Below are 26017 nucleotides of genomic sequence, written 5' to 3'. Positions count from 1 at the left end.
ACTATGAATACTGGAAGGGACGAACTCGCGAATCAGTTCAGTTTGCCATGGCAGAGCCTCTACAGCCAAACGAAACCATCCGAGACCGTCGACAATTGGCGATGCATACGGCAGCCCACGCGTGCATTCTTGAAGCTGACATTACGGGATATTATGTGGACATGTCATCTATCAAGAAATTCGTTGTAGAAATGCATGACGACTTCACGGAAGAACGAGTGGATTTCTTCCTTGGCGACGCTATTAATGCTGGTATCTTGCTCAAGAAGATGAGCCGCGATGGACGTTTCGTGCTCGAGGTGGCCGAGGAGGTGAAAAATAACCGCGATCAAGAGACGAAGGTAATCGACACAACTAGCAAGTTTCGTCGGATGATTCGCGTAATCCTCTACCACGGCCGATATGCCATGTCACGCACCGAAATCCAACACTGGATCTGTACATTCGACGTGCATCTACAGGACGTGGACTACTGGCTGGAGCGCGGGCTGCGCCAACTGGTCAACCAAAAACATGTCGTCGTCGTCTACGGGAATCTTTTCGTGGATAGTTGCATCGACTTGTGGCTACGAAGCATTCGCGGCTGCTGTCTCTGCACCACTCTGGCCCAGACCATCAGTAAGTGTTTGTGTTTTTCAAAACGGCATTCTCAATGTTTACATTTTAAAAGAGCATAACAGCGCTATATACTGCAAATCATTTGCGTTGCGTAATTTAATAGAATGATTTATTGTGCAGATATCAAAATGGGCACTATGAAGGTGACAGTCAACGGAAAAGACACAGCACAACACTTCGCCGATTGTAGCTTCGGTTACGTGGGACAAGACGGGAATCTGGTTGTCGATGGCGTCATGGAGCGGCTGGACGCAATCGAGCCCGAGAAGAACAACACCACCAACGTAAATCTGGTAATCCGGGCTAGCAAAGACGGACGCATTGAGCGAGAACCAATTATCACGCTCACACAGCTGAAAGCTATGGGCGGCCGTCCTAAATATGTTCCCCGGTCGAAAAGTACGGATACCGAGAAGAAAGGCCAGAAGACCAAGGAGAAGGCCGAAAAGCCTGACAATGAAGTAAGCACTGCAAAGCCGGATGCTATGAAAAAGCCCGACGCAATCGACAAATTATTAGAACAAGTCGAACGCGAAAAGGATATTATGGATAACTGCAAGGCGCTGGTAAACACGCTGAAGGCTCGAGCGACGATGGATGCGAAGCATATCGCGTATATCCGTGAGGCTCTAGAACAACGTCTTGCGAACTTGAAAACTGCAAAGGAGAATCTAGATCTGGACTAAATAGCAGTGCTGTAACATATACATATAATGCGTTTCCCGCGGCTGTTTGGTAATTTGAATCTGATTTTCGGCCGACTTTTGTTTCTTTCGTTTAATCTTTTGATCTCGTTGAATTAATCTCATCAATGTCTTAACGGCAATTCTCATAATTCCGTACAGATTCTCATGTAGTCATTAACTTTGCTGGTCGGACAGATCTTAATTCGAGTTAATTTTGGATCTATGTAAGGCTTTTAATAACCGGAATAAAATCGGTGTAACAGAAGGCGCAACCGTAACAACAGTGAATTCCAGTGCAGAGTGAAAAATTAACAGCTTAAAATCAATTATCACACCAGGAACCGCGAACCAGATGCTAAAAACAATTGTAATATTCCATCTTGGGAACAAAGTAACAAGGAATCAGGAATCAACACAGAAAGGAAAAAAGAATGGAGAGAAACTCTTAACACTCGCAAAATTTGTATTCACACAGGATTGAACCTTGCATCTAGGTGGACAACTAAATCCTGCTCTTGCCCATACGCTAGCATGGCTATACCACATTTTACTTTTAATTTGGCAATCACTGGAGGCGCTGTACTACGAAAATCCGCGATATAGTGAAAATTCACCGCTGCAGCAGCTGATAATTTTTAAGATTTCACCACCATCATGAACGCAGAATTCGCGCCGACAACGGAAATATTTCCACAAGAGTGACAGTAAAAATATAGAAACAAAAAAGTAGGATGTTAGAAAATGCAATTTTAATTTCAAGGGGTTTCGAACCCGCAACCTTCATTGCACCTGTTGTTGTGGTTCAACAGTTCAGTGCACTACGCCACTACAATCTACGAAGTTAAACTTAAAATTCGCTCGTCGGGAGTGACCGTAAAATTACCAATCTCGAAGCCAACATAATACTGCATATAAATTTAAAAATATAAAACCGAAAAAAGAAGGTTTTTAAATTAAAGGGATTAACTTTTAGGGATTCGAACTCTAGACTTGCGAGAAGCGGGTCGGTATGGATTCTCAGTCTAGCCACTACGCCACGAGGTGCTCCACGTTAAAACCGAGTTAGATTCAACACCGGAAGCGCCATGTCGTGTATATTTAACCCTATTGCAATAAGGCACCAAATGATTACCTCTTCATCCCACAATGGTACAAAAATATAGGGCAGGAAAAATGTAGTTTTCAACATGCAGCATGCAACCCTGAGATTAAGACTAGCCGTTTAGGAGGTAGAACATGAGGCGAATGGCCATCATTCATAGCCACTGAACTACAAAGTCATTCGAATACAAACAAGCATACGGCCAAGTGCACTGTTAACCATTGAGTGTGTATACAATTTTACGCCCAGCTCTTTGAGTTTAATTCTGACATTCTGGGGACTGTTGACAATACTTTTCCCAAGACGAAAACAAAAATATAGAACGAAAAAAGTAAGTTTCTCAAAATTGCAAATTAGCTGTAAGGGACTTGAACCCGCAACCGTTTCATTTCCCCCTTGCTGCAGTTCAACGGTGCAAAGCACTATACTACGCTGTTCTACGACAGTTATTTTTGAATTCGCTCATCGGAAATGATCGTAAAATTAGAACGGTCAACGGCAATGCGTATTTGATGTTATTAAAATAATATAAAACCCAAAAAAGAAGGTTTACAAAGATGCTTTTAAATTTTTTAGTGGATTTGAACCCAGGGCCAGCAGTAGGTAAACGGATTCGCCTGGTATTGTCCTCACAGCTTAACCGGTCGACTACAAGAGTCATCGGCAGAAATAGTGTTAATAACACTGCTTACAGTGTCAGTACTCGTATTGACGCCTCTCAACGGTGATTCAGCCAATATTCCTCATATTAAATCCCACGAATAAGAATATAACGATTCATGAAATAAAAACCAAAAATGAGGATATTTACAAAATCGCGTTTTTTATGTGGACTGGAACCTCCGACCTCCAATGACGAAGCAACGGAAGCCTCTACTATACTAGCGGGGTCGCTCTACACAAGATCCTATTTAGCGGGAGCGCCAAAGGCATACACCAACAACAAACCAAAGTGAAAATGCCTGTGGCCTACCCACCGAAGCGACCAGCTACATGAAAACCAGTACAGCATCCTAACGAAAGTGTATCCTCGTGCGGTTATGCATTACATTGTCCAAAAGTTACCAACAGACAGCAGGGACGGTAACTACTCTTGCTTTATTAAACTCGCAACTCGCATAGTAACTAAACAACAAAAGTGCCTTGCGGAACGAAGCGCAAAAACCATAATGTACCAGCTAAACAGTGTACAACTCATATGGCGAAACGCAACCTTGAATAACGAAGTAAACTAACCGCAAAACAATAAAAATACAAGATAAAACGCTGCGCCAAATCTGCATTATGAGATCTCATAAAACGCATGAGCGTGCACATAAAAGAATGAAGGCAAGGAGATCATAGACGTGAAGCGATGTTTCAGGCATTCCGTACAAAATACCAAACATTCTAACAATAGTGGCGAAATCCACATCGAAAAGTCCGCCGGACAATGCCACATCAAGAAATCTTAGGGGGGAGCTTGGATACAGCCTCCTTGACGGCAATTCTGCCACGCTCAAAACGTTGCTGGGCTTCCGTGCGTTCAGCCATCTTCTGAGCGACTATCTCCGTCCATGCCGTAACACGATTCTCCAGCGCCTGCTTGGCCGCTTTCTTCTTCTCCGAAGCCGGAGGAGTCATCGTGATTTGACAAATAACCACAGTATCACAGATTGCACAAATAAACTTAAGGCAGCGGAATCAGCAGAATAATATCACAGTAATTGTAAATAATTGAATTAAAATAAAAATTCATAATGGGATACATTCAGGATAGGAGTTTGACAGCCGCCCCCGCTGGCGACCGCATACTTCGTAACCAGCGAAGTCCATTAACACACGGCCTACGGCAGAGCGTGTATATTGCAACAACACTTCTTAGCACCGTCAGCAATTTCGCTAGAGTGTGTATATTAAACGAATATACGCTCGACAATTTACCGCTTTAAACACACAAAATCTTAACTTCCATAGGTTTTTAATTCCTTTTTACAAAATACTTAAAGCCTATGAAATTACGGATCATTCCATCAGTACAAAATTCATGGAAAACAGAGCCATAATTGTAGGCTCGATCACAACTGGGAGGAGAGCGAAACAGCGTTCATTTTAAAATATCAGCAGCGCAGCAGCTTTAAAATTATGCATAGTTATGCGTGCCAGACTGAGACATTAATAGAAACGCAGAAAAAGCAGAAAACAGCTAGAGATTTAAAGAAAGAGGCCCATACAGTTTAAATCTTCGAGCTGTAATTTAAACACAAAAACGGCCGATCAACAAAAGTCCTCACTTCCAAAAAGGGAATCGAATTCCACGCAGAGGATGACGCTGCCCAAAAATGCGCTTGCGTTCCTTCTTCGGTTTCTGGATGATGCCGAAGTCTTCGTCCACCCACAGCATATCCACGGGCCAAAATTCAATCGGATCCTTAAAATCCAGCTTGTGCTGTGCCCACCAGTCATCCACATCTAAGTCTGGCTCTTTCCAGTCCTCCAGATTGCCAGATCCCCAGATATTTGGAACAGGCTCATCGTCCAAGGTGTACAACATACGGCCGCAGGAACCCGGACCATTATTTTCGCAGTCAACACAACAGAGTTCCTCCTCCATCACACGCTTGTTGTGTTCTAGCATGCGCTGGTGACGCTCACGCGAAGTTTCTGGCGGGTTAAATAGGGATGGCAAACCACATTCCTTCCGCAGACGTTCAGATGCTTCACGTCGAACTGGAGTATCGGGATACAGAATAAACCCGATCGTTAAGTAATACATCTGTGACTCCGACTTGCGGATGTTCTCAATCTCCAGAGCCACCTGAGCCTCGAAATCCAGTGGCTCGGGTTCTACAAAATTCAAAGCCATGATTTCCGAGTTAGAGAGTCTGCACAGTTCTCTGATAGGAATGTACAGAGCATCAAGCGAACGCCACAAGTGCACAAACTCAAAAATGTGTTCCTGGTTCGCCAGAACATAAGCAACAGAGTCAGAAAATTTCACAAACTTACGGCGCTTTTGCTCATCTTGCTCGGCACAAATCATACGCCCGCGCTCTGATTTATAAAATTCCATCTCCATAGTATGGAAGAGCAGAGATTTAAACCAGAAAAAAAAATGACGACAAAGCCTGTAAAATTTAAAAGCTGCAGCTAAAAATGTAAAAGGCAAGAGTGAACAGGAAAACCGCTGACACACCGCAGCTGTGCAGACCGGAAGCAGCTGCGCACTATGTGACTGCCACTGCCCTAACATTTAACGACACACGGGCGGTTGCTACAGTGACAAAATTGTTTACATGTTCAAACGTGAAGACTTGCATTTTAAACTGTCATTTTGTATGTTAAATCGTTTTCCGTCAGATTATCTGCCACATTCTGATTTTAAACAACCGGAGAAGTCCGATTTGAACCGATTTATTGCTGAATAGCCAAATCTGCGTTCCAGAGAATGAATGGTAAGCCATTTCGTAGAATAGCTGCACCTTGCACAGGCTGTAAGAGTAACGCTAAAGATCTAATTGTAAACGGAAAACAGGTTCTGTACAGAATTCTATAGACTTGGAGTAAAATGCTCAACACAAAAGATAATGCTCCTCCGTAAAACGAAAAATACAGAAGCTAAACTAAAAAGGGCGCTAAAACAGGGCTGTAATTGCAGGAAAAATCATCATCACACCGCAGCGCCCATGTTATCGTCGTCGTCATCACGGCGTGGACAGTGGCGTTTAGCAATTGAAGCATCCAGTTTGCCCGGGCCACGCTTCTCCTGTCCTTCACGTAACAGCCAACGAGTTTGTTGCAGTTGCTGCTGTTGACGGGATGACGAGCGCGGATCCGCTGCATTCAGACGATCGAAATAGCGCTGCTCTGCTTCCAAGCGGTGATCCTCGTCAATATTGGAAACCAACTCCTCGATATGCTGATTATACGCGTCCACGAGCGTAACAACGGCACCATGGTCTCCCGTTTCCCCCGGGACATAATCCAACGCAGTGAGAAACTCGACAGGATTGCGCACCACATTGATGCCGTAGTTCCGACGGAGTTCGCAGACGATTTGCCCAATGAGCCATCCTTGGCGGAAGTCCACTCGCAGGTAACGTAACAATGCATAGTGTGCGTCCTTTGACAGATCCAGAGTGTGGACAAAACGGTTATATTTGTCCACCGTCATCTGCGAACCATTATGGTAAATCTTGCCGCGAAAACGCAATCGAGTTTCAGGATGCAGCTCCACATAATCTCTGTCCGGATTGTAGGGACAATTAATCAAACCAGACGGGGGAATATAACTCTTTCCTCCACGGGCATAGTCGTGCGGAGACGGACGAAGGCCACAATCCACCATGCAATGAGACCATTCAAATGTTGGTTCAGGCCATCCAACATGAGGATCAGGGTACATAGGCGGCTGAACATCGGCCAAGACATCTGCCAAAACCTGCACCGAATCCTCCGAGGAACTCGTAGTATCCTCATGCGTGAAGGAATGATGTGCTGGCATTTTCGGGCGATACATTATAGCGGTATGGAGTTATTTCAACCGTAAAATCAGTGTAGAGAAGGAACAAATTCACGCAAGATTGAGAGTGAATTAATGAATGCCACTGATCTTTACAGGTAAAAATCGCATTTGCGGCCAGCTAAAAGCAGCTTTTCCACGCAGATGATATGCCGAAAGAGCAACGAACGCTACTACGTCACTGCGGACTGTCCAATGGCGAATACACACCGTCAATCTGTACGTACAAATGATTTGGGAACTTTCCAGACAGCTTTAATGCATTAAGGAATAAAATTTCGATTCTTAGAGTTCAAAAATAAAATAAAATAAAATAAATGTACAAATTTACACGGCCGCTCGGCCTTTTAATCGTTATTGCATAGGTACAGATTTTTATGAAATTAATACAGTCACGTCTCATTTCCGGCCAGAGACGAAGACTTCTAAAGTAATCATACGGCGTAATATTACTGTTATACTTATGCAACAACCGCCGATGCACAGATTCAACTAAAATTTTACGCCACTGATAAGGAATGAGAATTTTGGGTACTCTTTTTGCAATGTCCTGTTTTTCTCCGTAATGGCAAATAATGCCGTTTACTTTCAGAACTAAAGGAAGATGCCAGGCCGAGTATGCGGATTCCTCAAGAGTGCAGTCTCCATCAACAACGGCGTCCCACAACATCATGTCACTACACTCCATCTGGCGATACCTCCAGAATTCCTGCTTATCAAGGGCGTCATCGGATATTACACCTTGTGGCCAAAACTGCTCAATTGGGCGTGCCCAAGCCGGAACTGGGAGAGTTCTGTCTTCTACAACCGCAGAAGAAGTTTTTACTGGCTGTGCCGGCCCAATCTCCATTGCGTTACAGGTAATTGGCGGAGTACCACTGGCCAACGGTTCAGCTGGTTGGGATTGGCCCCCTCCCGGCTGGGATACATTCGGGATAGCCGGTTCTCTATCATTTGTGGCCATGCGCTTTTTAGCATCAGCCGACGGGTCTCTTTACGCTTTTGTCGTTCATCTGGTTCACAAGTCTTTCTACAGGTTTCACCACACGCCCGGAGCGGGTTTTAAGCAATGGAACCGCTTCCATCTGGTTATCCAGATATTCAGCGTACTCAGCATCAAGGCGCGACGATGCTGAATCAACGGACGGAATCACCGGCGGCGGCGCGGGCGCCTCAACTAACTCATCGGGGCATTCCTTCTCCACACAATCGAGTAATTTCGGTAAATGCTCGTCTTGTAGAATAGTATCGACGTCGCGGAAATTATACGGCTTTAAACGGCTGACATGTACAGTGTCAGTTTTGACATTCCGCGCCGGTTACTTTTACTACATAATGCACTGGCCCTGACTGACGCACAATTTCCCATCCAGCAGTCCAACGGGGCATAAGGGATGGATTTTTCCCCACTTTTCGATGAAGTACGTATACCAAAACTTGATCTCCCGGTTTATACGATACGTGTGAAATATTTGCATCGTAACGAATTTTGTCCTTAAGTTTATGGCGAAACTCTTCTGCATTCACCAAGTCCAAGGCCTCACCAAGGCCGCGCTGCATCTGCTGTACATATACATGGGCAGGAATCACGAAATCCTCTTCAAATGGCAGGAAGTTATTTATCGGTAAGCGCATCTCGGTGCCGTGCATCATGAAGAATGGTGAGCGGCCCGTTCGCTCCACAACCTTACTGTTAAAGGCAGCACAAAGTGCTGGGAGGAATATATCCCAGTCACTTTGCTGCTCGTTCACATACTTCGCTAGCGCCTTTTTGATTTCCCCTACGCGTTTTTCAACAGACCGTTACCCTGCTGGTGGCCTGATGCCGTCGGTGCGTGAGCAACACCAGCGAGAGCGAAGCTCTCGAAACATCTCAGACATAAAATTACTGCCGCGGTCTGAGTGATGTGTACAGGCATGCCAAAGACTGTCGAGAATGCGGCGATAAAAGAACAACGCCAATGTGGCGGCATCATTTCTCTCAACTGCCTCAGCCACAATGTATTTGCTTCCGTAATCAACAGCGATTATTATGTTTTTGTTTCCAGATTCCGTCGTTGGGAGAGCCGGAGCAACGTCGATTGCCCAAACTAACCGAGGAGGAACGGTCAGGATTGGACTGGAGAGCACCGGCCGGTGCCGTAGCAAGAGGATTTTGTGCAAGGCACGCCGGGCAAGCGCAATAACTTTTAACAGACTCAAACATACGAGGCCAATAAAAATACTTGTACATCCTTTTATAGGTGGCCAGGACGCCCAAGTGTGCTGCTAACGGGGAATCATGGTTATCCTGAAGGAACTGGAGCCGCCAGTGAACAGGTACATACATGCAGTAATAGATCTTCCGGTTTAATTCGAACTTGTAGTATACCACGCCCTGTTTCACCACAAATTTGTTTAGATGTAATTTCTCGTGGTCTGACATCTTTTCCTTTTTATTCTCTAGGAGCAGTCGCCATCGGACAATTCTCGCGTCTCGGGACTGTTCCTCAGCCCAGTATGAGGCCTTGTCATCCGTAATCAACTTTTGGACTTTATCTGCGTCAAATGCCTTCATGTCTGCCTCGGACACTGCCTTCACTTCCGCCGACATCATTTCAAAGCGGATGTCCACATAATCTCGCTCCAGAACCGCGAAGCAACATTCAATCATCGCCATATCACCGGCGAAAGGGTGGTTGCCGATAATCAGACTCGTATCCGAGTCGTCAGGAGTCAGGTTCCGGTTGCTCTCCTGGATTTCTGCTCAAGGCGTCAGCAATAACGTTCTCTTTGCCAGGTATGTGAACGGTTTAGTATTAAATTGCTGGATATACAACGCCCAGCGCCCAAGGCGGCCAGCGGCATCGCGCATATTATTTAAAACACTAATGCTTGATGATCCGTTTGTACTTCGAACTGATAATCGGACAAATAATGTTTCCATTTCTTTAAAGCACAGATAACTGCGTAAGCCTCAAGCTCGGTAGGGAAGTAGAGCCTTTTCTGCGTTTCAGTCAACTTGCGGCTTAGATACGCGATAGGACGCCAATTTGTCGGCACATCCGTCGGTTTATCCTTGGGACATTGCATAAGGACTGCACCCACAGCAATAGTACTGGCATCGACAATAACTCGCGACAAAGCCTCCGGGTCATAACGGGCCAAGACCGGCGCCGTCACCAAGGCCTCCTTCAATTGTTCCACAGACCTACACTGATCCGTTCCCCATTCAAAGGTAACTTTTTAGGAATCAACTTTTGAAGCGGCTCGCAATCTCTTGAAAATTCTTAATAAATTGGCGATAATATCCACCATACCTAGGAACCGTATTATATCTTTTTTGTCTTTTATAGGGCCAAATTCCTTAACCGCCTGGATCTTCTCTGGATCAGTACTGATACCGAACTGGTCAACCGTGTGACCCAGGAACGTTATTGAATTTACAAATAATTCTGTCTTTTCAGGATTAATGGTCCAGCCGCATTCCTGGAGCCGCAAAAGAGCTCCTGTAAATCTCGCATATGATCAGCCAGGTTTTACTGAAGACAATAATGTCATCAATAAAAACTAATACGTTCCTCCACTTCATGTTCGCAAGCGTCAAATCCATGGCGCGCTGGAAAGCCGAAGGCGCGTCCTTCATCCCAAAAGGTAAGACTTTGTATTGGAACGTGAACTCTTCGCCAACCATTGTTGTTTTACACCGGTCTTCCGGTTTTATTTTATTTGCCAAAAGCCACTCTTTAAATCGATTTTACTGAAAACCGTAGCTTTATCGAGGGCATTTAATATATCGTCAACTCTGGGAAGCGGGTAACTGCTGCCCATTAATCTTTCGTTAAGCTTACGGAAATCCACGGTTAAACGCCGGATTTATCCTTCTTCTTCACTATGCAGATGGGACTGCCCCATGCCGAATTTGTTGGCTCAATTATACCGTCTTTAATCATTTCCTGTGTTTTGGCCTGGAGCCATTTGCGGTCTTCAAACGATGTGCGATACGGAGGAGTTCTGACCGGCAAACTCGTGCCTGTATCCACAGAGTGCTCATATATGGTACAACAACCCACAGGACGCGCCTTAGTCGGTAAAACTGATTTCGCTTGATAAAAGATTGCTTTTAATTCATCCTTGCTGGGACAGATATCACCAACTTTGATTTTAGCGAACGTTTCTTCGGTTTCAGGATCAACGACACTAACGGCGGGTGGCGGCAACTGCATAACCACACATTCATTTATTTTCTCCGGTGTCAAGACACCTTCTTCCACACTGGGAATGCCACTAATTGCCTCTTGACAATTCTCCTGGAACTCCGGAGAGTCCATTTGGTACACTGCGTCCACAAGCGCGACTTCGCCAAGGTTGGTTTCTTCATTCAAAACCAGCGGTTTGTCAGACGTTAACAACGCAGACTCGGCAATTACCATACTCATTTAACGTTAAGACGCCATCGAGTAATACGGCGTTTTATTTGACTCTGGTATTTTCCTTCGTAGAGAAATGGCTGGGTGTACAGGTATTCGTCTTGAAATTCCATGAACTGTTCGTCAGACATCAACGTCGTTGCGCGAATAATTCCCTGGGAATGGGGCTGAATTATAACCGGCGAAGCTGGAAACAGCTCCATTTGAAACAGTCAATTGGACCGGGTTCTGGCTCAAGCGGTAAATATCATGTTCTACCGAATTAAGCTCAACCTGTGCTTGTGCCTGTTTCAGATGGGCGTCCCTGTACGCCAGCTCGATGACATCCTTCGAATACACGCATGCCGGGATATCAGTGGACTCACGAACGTCCTGAGATCGTTTGGGCAAATTTTTTAGCCGCCGGTTGTTGTGGTACCGGTGCTGGCTGCACCGTCTCAGCTGACATTTGGCTTGCCGCCTCTCTTTCTGCATATTCCCGCCGAATTCTGCGGCTGTAACTGGACTTTTTACGCCTGGGAATTCCTTGGACCTTCCGTTGGCGGTTCGTAATTTCCCACGGTAGGTTGTACTGCACTAACACAGTCTCCCTCAATACTTTTGCTCATGAATTTCGTTCCAAATCCTCCACTGTTCATTGATATCAGCATCTATTGGGGAGTCGTAAGAGGCCCTGACTGCCGAAGGAAGAAACTCGAAACTTGCTCACTAATCAACTTATGGTTTTGCGGTGAGTTAGACACGATTTGAGAGTTTATTTCTCTTTGCTTCTCCGCCTGTTTATCTTCGTAGGAGACTGGACACGGGCCGATGTTAATGGGTTTCATACCATCTGCAGGGACAAAGTTACCGCTTTAAATTCTCCTGCTGGTGCCGGGTTGTCCACGGAAAAATTATACGTTTTCCTGTGGCTTTCTGTATTTAATTGCTCTGTGCGTTTCAGGGTTTCAAAATGCCGGCGATCATTAATCGAGTTTCGACACACGTCGCAGTTCTTCTCGTACCGTTCAATTTCTATTATACAGTCCGGCCAGTAAAATAATTTCACCAAGTACGGATATAGCTTTTCATGCCGGCCATACGCTTGCTTATGAATTAAAATTTCGTGGAAGCAGGCAATTAATTTCTGTCGCCATTGATACGGCACGTAAATTCTCGGACATGCACCAGAATGATCAGGTACCCTGCACAATATCCTCACAAATCACAAACCTGTTGATTTCGTATTTGGTAAAATTCGTATTAGCGTGCGACGGTTTCTTGTACATTTTGTACCACATCCGGCTATCAACACATTGCTGTTGAGTTTCGCGCCAGAACTGCGGATCACGGAATCTTTTCTCTGAAGGAATAAGCCCTTATCCTGCGGCCTATCCATCGGCGTCATCCATTTCTTCAACTCTGGATTGCGTGCCATGTAAGAGCGGATAATCATGGACTTCATCAACATCTCTGCGATCTCGCTCAACAGGTATGACATTAATAATTTATTGTCTATGCTAAGCATTCAACCGATTTGAAGATTTCCGCAGCACCCATGTATAGGTATTGAGCTGCAGGATGCTGCAGTACTGCGTCAATCGAAAATGGATCGGAAGCTGCAAGGATCTTCACCCCACGAACTACTGGATCCAGAAGGCTGGGGCTGACTGATGCCGAAGACTTGAACTACTCAGCTGCTTGCCGGTGGCGGCTGGGAATTCTTTCCTTTTAAACTGGCGGCTGAAGACGCCTGTTCCTCCCCACGAACTAGACTGCATACTATTTACAATTGTTTCACCGCCTCCCCACGAACTTGACTTGGTTCTGGGTTTTTCTCCACCTAATTTCCTTTTTTAATTGCAGGACGAACAGGTTCATCCGCGACGGAAGCTGCTCTAGGGAGATATTGGCGAATCATCTCCTGTACTACACTACGCACAAACTCCTCATCACGCTGATCAGATCCCTTTTTAATCGGAGCTACGTGAACTGGTGTAGTTTCTTTAATTTCCGTTTTCACCGGGACATCAACCGCTTTTGTCACTGGTGGCGTTGCGACTGGACGCGGCCACTCCTGCTTCGCTTTTGTAGGTGCAAGATACAAATTTCTGGGTCAGCTTTTGCCAGAATTAAATGAGCTGACTCATACGGTACAATTTGCTTCCTTAGCGACACCAATGCGCTCAGTTAACATCAATGCAGGAATCGCGGGAGACGGCTTAACTCCCACAGGAATTAACGGATCAAAATCGTGTGACCTAATGACGTCCGACATCAGGTGAGTTTCACGACGGAAGAATGCCGGTGCATTAGGCTGTCTACGCGAGAGACGCCACGTCATAGTGTTCATATCCAGAATAAAAGGCTTTGTAGCTAAAAGTCTAAACCTAAAACCACGTGGTCCCTATCAAAGTGGAACTCACAAGCACTGCGTGCTCAAAAGCCATCCCAAATTCGTGGATGGTGACCACTACCGACAACGGCTCAATCAGCTGTCTCCTTGGTAAGCTGTATGTACAACCCTGCCTTTAATGTGATCCGGGCAACGATGAATATTTAATTTCAAATCTTTCGCCATTTTTTAATGACATAACTGAAATACTAGAGCCCGTATCCAGCATGGTCTTCACTTTCTGATAATTTATATCAATTACAGAGTACCAAGCCTGAGCATCAAGCGTCGGTAATAAACACACATGATCCGCCAACGGATGTTGCGAAAAATCCTGTACTTCCATTTTATTGCACTGTGGCGGCGATGTGGACAAACCGGCCGGTAAGTCCAACTCCATCATATTAATTTGCTGCTGCGGGTTATTGTAGCGTGCCAATAATTCTGCGATGGTTCATACTGTCGGGAAGTACAAACTGATTCGTACAACCAGCTGCAGGATGAAGACCATGACAGCGGAAACAAATCTCGACTCCGCGATTTGTTCGCCATTTATCCTTCAGGATATTTCGTTCATCAAGGGGTTGACTACCGGCCTGCTGATTTGCCGGTAATTCTGGTTATTTTGCTGTCGATTATTGTTGTTGTAACCACCTCGTCCGGTAATTATTATTATTATTTCGGTAATTTCCACGATTATTACCGCCATCGTAATTGTTATTATTCGCAGGGCCATTCTGTTGGTACTGCTGATCGAAATTCTGCACCGGTTGTTGGAATTGAGGCTGCATAACCGGCATCATTGGATTCATCTTGCTAGGAACAGGCATCGCAGCCTGCATAGAATTGGTTGAGGGAAGGTCTGCGCAAATTGTACCGGGTGCTGTTCAACATATTGCGGCTGTTGAAACACCGGACAGGGACAAACTGCGGCTGGGGCACATTCAGGACAGCTGACAGCCACCGAATTCTGCGGCTGAGGAATCACTGTTTCCGTGTACGAACGTGAATATCCTCCACGATTATTCCCATAATTTCCGCGGCCTCCCGGTTCGAATAATAATTTCCTCTCTGGACGAGCCACCGCGGCCGCCTCGATTTCATAATTCGAATTATTATTATTTCCAGCGCTTCTCGGTTCTGAAGGACATTTTCTGAGTTGATTCAGGTGCTTCTTATCTTTATTCATGCGCTTCCACAGTTTTCGCATTCCTGTAACTTCTTCAAATTCCGCATAATTTTGGTGCCGCATTATAAATTTCACGGAACCATGCCGGTCGATGCTCCTGTACGCCATCAAGGAGTGCTTCCACCTGCTCTTCATCCGATGTTTTAGTTCCTCAAACCATGGGAGGAAACTATCCAGGTAAGCACGAACTGGTTCATAAAATTCCAATTTACGATTATTCATTTTCGGCGAATATCGGCTTTAGACAGCGAGCCGTTAAAGGCTCACATACGGCTTAAAGAAATCAGCCACGATTTGCCTTTATTGTCCTTCCAGAATTTTTCAAACCATTGAAAGGACGGACCGGTGAATGCACCGATTACTCTGCGACACGTCGTTTCATCGTTCCAGTTATTCGTGGCTCTACATTGTTCAACATTCATAGCCATCTTTGAATTTTTCCGGGTGAGCATCATCAAAGGCAAGTAGCTTCATGCCTCCTACTGTTTTATCACTGTCTTTTCCACAATTTTCGCTAAAAGCTCAACAACGCTTTCTTGTGTAGCGTCGTTCTATCCGAAATTTGGGTCTGTTTATTTAGCCATTCCTCCAGCTGAGGATTTCTGACATAGACTCATTACTGGTCGTGCTACTGGGGCGACGGTGTTCATCGTCCATTAGGGCATCATCCATCAGTTCATTTTCTGTATCAGAACTGTCTCTATTTTCTGTTCCTCGCATCTGGCGACTAGATTCGTCAGCTGTTCTTTTCAGAATTTGTTGGCGTAAATCTGTTGAGCCATTTTCTCTGTTCGGCAGATGCCGTTTCCCTTGGAATTTGACTTTCTGACGATGAACGCGGCATGGCTGAGCCTCCGAGAATTCGACTCGTGATTCCTGTCTAGGCCTGGATGCCAGCTGGATTACTACCAGTAGCTGGGCTGATCCACGTATGGCGAAATTTTGGGATTAAATGGTGTAAAGGGAAGGACGTAATACATCTCCTGTCGCTACCGGCGCTTCCCTTTGAAAGTATCCTTCACCGCCGCCAAGGCATCTGTATTTCGAAGCCGACGAAGTTCGTCAAACGCTTGCTTTAGATCCACTTCCATCTTGGTAAGTTGATCTTGTTTTTCATGCCATTCCCTTCGGCATTGCGCATTTCTCTACAGTCGATTACACCTTTCAGACTTTCATATGCGTCGCCTGTGCTGTATTTTTTCTTGAATCGCGTTCTCACAATTATCACATCTTTTATCCTTTTTCGAATCTTTTAATTCCTTTTGGGCCTTTTGAACATTCTCTCGCTCTGTAGTCAACAGACCCTGCAGTCTCTCAATTTCCTTTTGGGACGCATCATCCTTTTCCTTGGGAATATGCATCGGACCGACTGAAGACTTAATGTTCAGCTGCACTCTCGCTTGTGTGAGTTCACGCTGTAGAATCTTCCGCATCTTTAGCCGTTTCTTTCATCTTCCAAATCTTTGGTAAGTTTGTGACCAGGTTCTGCGCATCCGTCAAATTTTTATTAGTTAATTTATGCGCATCTTTCTCAGAATTACAATCTTTCTGAGCTTTCGACAGCTTTTGGTTCAAATCAGTTATTTGTTTCGTTAAATCCGGTGCTGGTTGCGCACTGAGGCCATCAATCGTAGCTTTCGCGTTGAAAGATCTCTCTGGCATCTTCCAACTGTTTTCAAAATTACGATTCGTGTCTTTTAAAGTATCGCGCTCATCTTGCATTGCATTAAATGCGGCCTCCGCATTTCTGTTGGCTTGTCTTAAACCGTGCAGATTATCATTCGCAATGCGTATTTCGTTAGCCAATCTATCATTTTCTATTTGTTCATTTTCAAATTTAACGCATCTCATTGAAATCGTTTTGGAATTTCAATTTTTCGTTTCGTTCCGCATCTACACGAGCGTCTAAAGACATTGTATTACCCATTTCATCTACTTTGTTTTTGTGATGCGATGGCGTGCGGAGACTTTGGATCAATACGGGCATAGTTTGCCGAACTATCAAGCCCACGTCCTGGTCAGTTTCTGCCGCAGCTAACTGCTCATCAACTTCCCTAGCTTGGGTAAAGTCCTCATCTGGTTGCTCAAAATCTTTTTCGACACAAAACTATGTAATTTTAGCTGTGCCGGGTGGAATGTCATTGTTCCACCACGAATGCTTTTGCTTGCTCTTGTTTCTGATCCCTCGGATATGTCTGCTTTATCCGCAGCCGCCAACGCTATTATTGTCCGACTGGGACGACTGAGGTTCTGTTTGGCTCTCAGCCACGGTTTCCGATATGGGTTCATCAATATCGCACCAGATGCCTGGGCTGGAATTCTCTCACCGCGTGACGCGCTCATTTGCTGCCTGTTTTTTTGGGAGTTTTCCGTTGCTTTTGACGCTGTAAGCGCAGCTTGGGCCGCCTCTCTGCGTCTATTCAAATCTTCCGTATATTCTGGCAGCCACCTGTTTGCATCCTGCAAAGGCAGCTTTAAACTGCTCATCAGTAATGTCCAGGTAAGCTTCAGGGATACATCCTCGTACTCAATCCAAGGTTTAAAATGTGCTGGTATCTCGTTTTGTTTAAAGTACCGCCTGATTTCCTGGTAATCAATCCATGACTTCCCACAGAATGCATCTTGTGCTTCTGGTGGTTCGACATTAAGAGCGATGTACATTAAATTCAACGGATTTCTTTAAATTTGAATTGTCTGAGCCTCTCGATCCATCTACGCGCCCCAATCACTTTGTTATCTGGGATCTTACGCGGTGGTGGGCGATTTCAGAATCGACCGCCCGACATTTTGCTTTTTATTTTAAATAACCTTTGCGGCTAATTAAAATAAAGTACAGCAGCGATTGTGCTACTGGTTTCCGAAATTATTGTGCATTACTGTCTCCTCACTTCCCAATCCTCCTTTTAGGTTTGAATTGTTCAGTGAGTTTAGACGCAGCCAACCTTTGCGGTTTCGACTGAATAAATTCTAAAATTACACTGCTGCACTTTGCGTGCTGTAATTTTAAGATTCACAGGTCAATCACCGTTTGCCGGTGTTTACCTTTTCACGGTCAACTCTAGCTGTTTTGGCTACCGCTTGCGGCGCTATCAGTCATTGGAGATCGTTATCTCACCTGGCCACTGACAATGGCTCGGTGCTTACTATCTGCTCTATCTGCAGGCCAGGGCACTGACACTGCAGACTACACTATTCGCCGCGGTTACTGCGCGCAGACAACCCGGAAATTACCACACAGACACCATGCACAGCCGACCTTTGAGGTTTCGACTGTTGTTCCTACGGTCAATTTAAATTAAATTAAATTAATTTAATTGGCGAGGAAGCTCACCAGTGAAGCTCACAACTGCGAGGAAGCTCGCTGAAAATAATTTAACTAGGCCAGATCGGGAACGCTGACCTCCTACCTTTGCGGTTCGACGCCTTTCAAACGTATTTATTACCGAAAATTACTATCAAACTTTCCACCAATAATTTTCTGTTACATCGGAAAATTAAAAGACACCGGTGGGCGCCATGTCGTGTATAAGCGTTCACGCCGTAGGCCCATGAACAATCTTTACTCTTCCACGCCTGTAATGCTCAATCGGTAGGCACTCGTACTCTCAAACTGTAACAGAAGAACTATGGTGGAAATAAGACGAACGAATCAGGAACACCGAAGATCAGGAATCCCTCAGGAACGAGCTAACCACAACTTCCGGTCGTAAGTCCTGTGAGGATCGGCATGAGCTAGGACGATTGTGTCACAGCAAAACCTGTATACTAAGCGATAATCCGGAACAACTATACTTCAGTAGGAACAAGTATTGCTGTCTCTTTATCAATACATCACAGTTTACAACGCTAGGAAATTGTAATTAGAAGCAGTCTCAAAGTAAATCTCAGACTACTGATACCGATATTAGGCATCACAAGAACTTATATAGACTTTGCGTTATGACATCATATACATCGCTAGTAAAGAGAACAGCAAATCACAGCAGAGATTGACTAGATTATCCGTTGTGTTGCAGGTGGAAGGCGGACAGTCAGCATCCGTACGTACATCCGGCGTATGATCCTACTCCCATACGTCACCCCACGAACGATGCTTGGCCGTGCCAAAATAAACAATCCATCCCGCAACATCCCAGTGCGTTGTGCACTTCCATCCATCCTGATCCCGATCCACCGCACAATCCACGCGTCCATCCGATGCCCAATGTGACTGTACGCCGCGATTCCAGAGAGTTAGTGTGGAATCCTTGGCGAAGAGGCATCCGGAAGTCCACAGGTTTGGCAGGGCGGAGGTCCAAGGATCCAGGAAGGCAAACTATGAATTACTGACATGGTGCCGCTTGAGTTTGGATGGTGTTTTATGTACAGTTTACGGCATAAAGCTTTATTAATGTGACATTAAAGCTTAAAATTGAATATGGCCTGTTTAGCAATCGAATTGTTATGTATTAGACGTACGAGCGAGATGAAACGGAACAACGAACCATCCGACTAGTATTCTTACGAACTCTCGAATCCAGATTGCACCACAATAACAAAGTGTCAACAACAACAAACAAGCTAGACAAAAATCATAGGATCCGGTACCGATTACCAGTACACAGAAACAAATTTAAACCAGTAAAGAAGCAGCAGTAAAATCAAGAAGGCAAAACAGCTTCGGTATAACAAAACGAGTAACAATATGAGATCAAAAGAAAGCAACCAAGGTCAATGTCAAGGTGAGTCAAGGTTACTTGCCAGCACTGGGAGCCAATGAAAAGAGACCAGTAATGCCAGAGCCAGACGCTGCAGCGGCATCCAAACGGCGAGAAACTTCCGCAGCCATCTGACGTCGACGATCAGCATCCAATTCCCGCTGCTGCTGTTGAGCCAAATAGCCAGGCACAAAATTATGCTCAGCAGAACCAACAGGACCGGAAGGTGCAGACGGCGCACGTGGGCGATCAGCTGGAGAACGGTCGCGGGCATCGCGGACAATCGGCACTTCAGGAAGTGGCAACACGTTTGGTGGCAAACCGGGAAATTCAGCGTTCTGCGGGGCTTGCTGCTGCACAGGTGGAATGACAGCCGGAGGAACGACAACGGCATTCAAGGCTGGTGGGCCATGTAGATTGACAGCAGGGTTGACACCATTGGGCTCACCTGCAGCCACATTTCCGTTGCCTTGGACCGGATTCGGTGCATTCGCTGCTTGGTTGCCCGGGTCGTCAACCTCCATGTTTGCGGCGGCAGCTTCCACTGGAGCAACTGGGTGAGCGTCTCCATCAAGTACTTCAATAACTTCCGGTGCGCCCAGAGGTCGGCCATTACGACGCCAATGATCGTTTCCACGACGCAAGTTATTGTCTCCAAAATTCCGATGATTTCCTCGGCCGTACGGACGAAAGTTGCCACGGTAAGCACCACGGGCTCCACCCCTTCCTCGGTGATTATAACCGGCATTATACTGTTGTTGCTGCTGGTTGGAGACATGAATGAAAAATAGCGTCTACCAACTTATCAAAGCTCGGTTAGGATCAATGGGCATGCCCAACTAATGAAAACTAGTGACCTTTAACGCTAAAAGTGTAAGGGAAAAAGCGTCAAAATCACAGTCTACACACAGTAAAAATCCAGCGTGCCAGAAGGCCGAAACAAAATCCACAATGCCGATTTCTGCACTACGCGCAAGTGATTTTATACCTGCGTCTACGCGTCTGCTAGAGCGAAATTTTAAAGTGCGGCAGATTCCATACAGGTGAAAACAACCAATCAGCGCTTCGCGCCATATCCATACAATGCAACGTAATCGAAGATCAGATCTATCCAGGTACAATGAGAGATTTAACACTGATAGCCACAGCAAAGCGGCAAAAATAAACGACCAGTTCAATGACTCCAGCGCGTAAAATTAGAAAGATAAAAGTTTGATACAGTAAAAGCACAATATTCCTGTGACACTCTATAATACAGAATGTAGTAGAGACACAACGGTGACGATCATTGAGACAATATCAAACAATCAAACCAAAAGTATCTGGAAATTAGGACGAAGAAGCACAGCCAGGAACGATCGTGTTACAGTTCATCCGAGTGCGGCTGTTGCTGAGCATAAACCGTCGGTTCCGCAATTTCAGGTGAATCCTCGCGAGCGACTGCAGCAACAGGTGGCACCGCTGGAACAACCGGCTGCATAAAGGCAGCGGATCAACATCCATTTTGTCCAGATCGGATCCATCGTCGTTCTCACAATCAACTTCCCATATCAACATACTCGTCAGCTTCGACATCAGCATTCTGTTTCCGGGATAACACAGCCGGGATCCTCACGATCTTCCCCATCATCCGAGACAGATACTTCGCTTGGCGCCGAAGACGAGGACGGTGAAACCTCCTTGTACTTGCGCTTTTCCCCGAGTGCGAAAATTATACGGTCCAGCAGAAGTGGAGGCTGCGGTTCATCATCATTGGCAACTCCACACCTTGACGCACAACTGCATCCTTTTCTGTCGTTTCTCAATTCTTCAAACAAACGGACACAGACCGGATTGAGATATGTACTGGCACGCAATTCAAATTGCAATAAGATGGCGTGACCGTAATGATACACAAATCAAATCGATTAATTAAAACTCCGTTGATGAACAAAAAGCGTGATAAATATAAACGCGGATAATAGCGGTGAAATCTGTTTAATCCGGTAAAATAGGCTTCAGTAACGACGAGCTCACCACGTTTATCCGCGACGACCATTCTTGAAATACTCCGGAATGCGCTCGTTTGCGCGCCGTCTGTTTGATCTTGAAGACCGCCGCGGGGCATCCGGGTTATAGGGCGCGTATAAAATTCCGCCTTTACGCAGATCTCTTCATCTGATATAGCAAGAGCAATAATTAATACCAGCAGAGGCAAAAGGTATCCTCGCAAAACCGTACGACGGATATGCAACGAGAACAGACTAAATATTCGTTAATTCCACATGAAGCGCCAATCAGATTCGCAACAATATGCTGGGTTTTAAATCGAAAAACGACTAGAAATAACGGAAACTGAGAACTATCGTTATTATCAAGCAGAGGAACCAAACAGCAAGATATTACGACGGTACCTCGCTTTGCTTTAAGAGACGGAGTCTCGGAAGACGATGGCTCTTCTTCAGTCAGGTCTGGAGTACCCAGTTGTCTTTCAGCCTGCGTCTGCAATTTCTTTGGTGACGGCTGACGAATCTCAACGTCAGGACTGGCAGCAAATAATCCTCGGCAGGCCTGACGGCGAACCACAGCAACATTGCGTCGTAAGATGTGCGTCGCCGCTGTGCATCATATCGGCGCTGCAAAGCATGAACTATCATCTGCCCCACTCGTTGAAGGTTGCTGAGCCTCTGCTGCACTCACCGATCCCGACGACCCAGAAGATTGCGCAGCAAATACTGGTTGAGCGGCAGTACGGCGGGAAACTCGAGATCGAGTGACACGCGATGAAGAACGAGCTTCATCGCTGTCCGGAGAGTAACCAAAGCTCAAACCCGCTGTAGCACGACTCGGGCGCATTGTACGAGACACGGTCTTCCTCGCAGTCGCTTTCTTCGCGGGAGGCGACATCCTCAAAACGTAAAAGTGACACCTCAAGCGTAAAACAAAAGGAAAAGAACAAAGAAGCAGGTTCAGAAAATTGAAAACTGAAGTGCAAAGCACAACAGACAATCTACACTGGCACGACGCCGAGAACTCAAAATTCACCGAGTATACGAGGCGGTTGACAGGCGACAGACTGGTGCGATTTTATTCCCACTTTTCCCATCGCACATAGCTCACAGAATACCACTTGTTTCGTTGAGATTGCAAATTGCAACCACAAAACAAATTTTAACACAAAAACGAATCATAATGATAAAAAGAACTCGAAGAGGGAAAGTCAAAACCAAAACACGCGGCTGGAAATATTCAGAACACAGACCAGAAACTGTGCAGTTTCTGATAGCATTATATCATATCAGGGCGGCTGGCAAGTGACAAATGCCGCATCGCAAGCACAGAAAATATCAGCTGTTCATCCATAAAGCGAGAACCCAACAATATCTATCCTTTTACGGTGACGGGTTTTCTGTTTCATTTTATTACTAGCTTGTTTCTCTTCGCCGAATTTATTTTAATCAGTTCTAATCATCCGATCATCATGTCCGCGCAGCCTGTAGGACCAACTGAAGACCTCTCCTTCGCCGGAGGCAGACGCGATTGCCCACTATGAATACTGGAAGGACGAACTCGTGAATCAGTGCAGTTTGCCATGGCGGAGCCTCTACAACAAACGAAACCATCCGGACCGACAATTAGCGATGCATACGGCAGTACGCTTGCATCCTTGAGGCTGAGGTTACAGGATACTATGGACATGTCATCAATCAAGAAATTCGTTGTGGAAATGCGATGACTTTACAGAAGAACAGGTGGATTTCTTCCTTGGCGACGCTATCAACGCTGGTATCTTGCTCAAGAAGATGAGCCGCGACGGGCTTCGTCCTAGAAGTCGCCGAAGAAGTCAAGAATAACCGCGATCAGAAAGGTTATTGATACGACGAAACAAGTTTCGTCGGATGATTCGCGTAATCCTCTACCGGCCGATACGCCATGTCACGCACAGAAATCCAACACTGGATCTGTACGTTCGACGTACAGTTGCAGGACGTGGACTACTGGCTGGAGCGCGGGCTGCGCCAACTGGTTAATCAGAAACATGTCGTCGTTGTGTATGGGAATCTTTTCGTGGACAGCTGCATCGACCTGTGGCTACGAAGCATCCGAGGCTGCTGTCTCTGCACCACTCTGGCCCAAACCATCAGTATGTATTACGTATTTTCGAAGTAGCATTCTTGATATTTACATTTTAAAATAGCATAACAGCGCTATATACTACAAATCATTTTGCGTTACGTAATTTAATAGAATGATTTATTGTGCAGATATCAAATGGGCACTATGAAGGTGACAATCAACGGAAGAGACACGGGCAACACTTTGCCGATGTAGCTTCGGTTACGTGGGACAGGACGAGGATTTGGTTGTCGATGGCGTCATGGAGCGGCTGGACGCAATCGAGGCGAGAAGAACAACACCACGAACGTAAATCTGATAATCCGGGCTAACAAAGACGGGCGTATTGAGCGAGAACCAATTATCACGCTCACTCAGCTGAAAGCTATGGGCGGCCGTCCGAAATACGTTCCCCGATCAAAGAATACAGACGCCGAAAAGAAAAGCCAGAGAACCAAAGAGAAGGCCGAAAAGCCTGACAATGAAATGAGCACTGCAAAACCGGATGCTATGAAAAAGCCCGACGCAATCGACAAATTACTAGAACAAGTTGAACGCGAGAAGGATATTATGGATAACTGCAAGGCGCTGGTAAACACGCTGAAGGCTCGAGCGACGATGGATGCTAAACATATCGCGTATATCCGTGAGGCTCTAGAACAGCGTCTTGCCAACTTGAAAACTGCAAAGGAGAATTTGGATCTGGATTAAACAGCAGTTTAAGGATATCTGATAATTTTCGACGGCTGTCTGATAATTTTGTTCTGAAATTCGGCCGATTTTGTTTCTTCCGTTTAACGTTTTGATCTCGTTGAATTAATCTCATCAGTGTTTTTTAGCAGGCAATCATCATAATTCCATACAAATTCTCATATAGTCGTTAATCTTGGTCGGACAGATCTTAATTCGAGTTTAATTTAGATTTTTTATGCAGCATTTGAATATACAAATAAAGTCAGTGTAACAGAATACGCAATCATAACAACAGTGAATTCCAGTACAGAGTGAAATTAACGGCTAAAATCAATTATCACACCTGGAACCGTGAATCAAATGCTAAAAACAATTTTATCATTCCACCTTGGGAATAAAGTTACAGAAACCACCATGGAAAAGTAAAAGAATAGAAAAGAACTTTTAAAACTTGCAAAATGTGTATTCACGCAGGATTGAACCCTTGCATCTAGGTGGACAACTAAATCCTGCTCTTGCCCATACGCTAGCATGGCTATACCACATTTTACTTTTAATTTGGCAATCACTGGAGCTGTACTACGAAAATTCACAATATAGTGAAAATTCACCGCTGCAGCAGCTGATAAATTTAAGATTTCACCACCATCGTGATCATAGATTTCATGCCGACAATGGAAATATTTCCACAAGAGTGACAGTAAAAATATAAAGACAAAGTAGGATGTTAGAAAATGCAGTTTTAATTTCAAGGGGTTTCAGACCCGCAACCTTCATTGCACCTGTTGTTGTGGTTCAACAGTTCAGTGCACTACGCCTACAATCTGAAGTTAAATTTAAAATTAACTCGTCAGGATGACCATAAAATTACCAATCTCAAGCCAACATAATACTGCATATAAATTTAAAATATAAAACCGAAAAGAAGGTTTTAAATTAAAGGATTAACTTTTGGGATTCGAACTCTAGACTTACAAGAAGCAGGGTCGGTATGGATTCTCAGTCAAGCCACTACGCCACAAGGTGCTCTACGCTAAAGAATTAAATTAACACCGGAAGCGCCATGTCGTGTATATTTAATCGTGTATATTTAATCCAGACTGCACGAGGATTAAACCTTGACACTTCTTCCCACAAAAGGTACAAATATAGGGCAGGAAAAATGTAGTTTTCAACATGCAGCATGCAACCTGAGATTAAGTAGCCGTTTGGGAGGTGAACATGAGAGCAGAATGGCCATCATTCAAAACCACTGAACTACAAGTCACAGAATACAGACGAAGAGCTGGCCAAGTTGCATGTTAACCATTGAGTGTATATACAATTTTACACAGCTCTCTGAGTTTAATTCCGATATTCTAGAAGCTATTGTCAATACTTTTCCCACGACGATAACAAAATATAGACGAAAAAAGTAAGGTTATGAAAATTGCAAATTAGCTGTAAGGGACTTGAACCCACCGCGTTTCATTTCCTTGCTGCAGTTCAACGGTGCAAAACACTATACTACGCTGTTCTACGACAGTTATTTTGAATTCGCTCACCGGAGGAACACAAAATTACAGCGGTCAACCGTAATACGTATCTGATGGTACTGTGACATTATAAAACGCAAAAAAAAAGAAGGTTTTAGAAAAATGTGCATTACTTGCA

The sequence above is a fragment of the Paramacrobiotus metropolitanus genome, unplaced genomic scaffold (genome assembly GCF_019649055.1).
Source record: "Paramacrobiotus metropolitanus isolate TYO unplaced genomic scaffold, Prichtersi_v1.0 Parri_scaffold0000096, whole genome shotgun sequence".
NCBI classification, from domain to species: domain Eukaryota; kingdom Metazoa; phylum Tardigrada; class Eutardigrada; order Parachela; family Macrobiotidae; genus Paramacrobiotus; species Paramacrobiotus metropolitanus.
Note: the sequence above shows the minus strand (reverse complement) of the source record.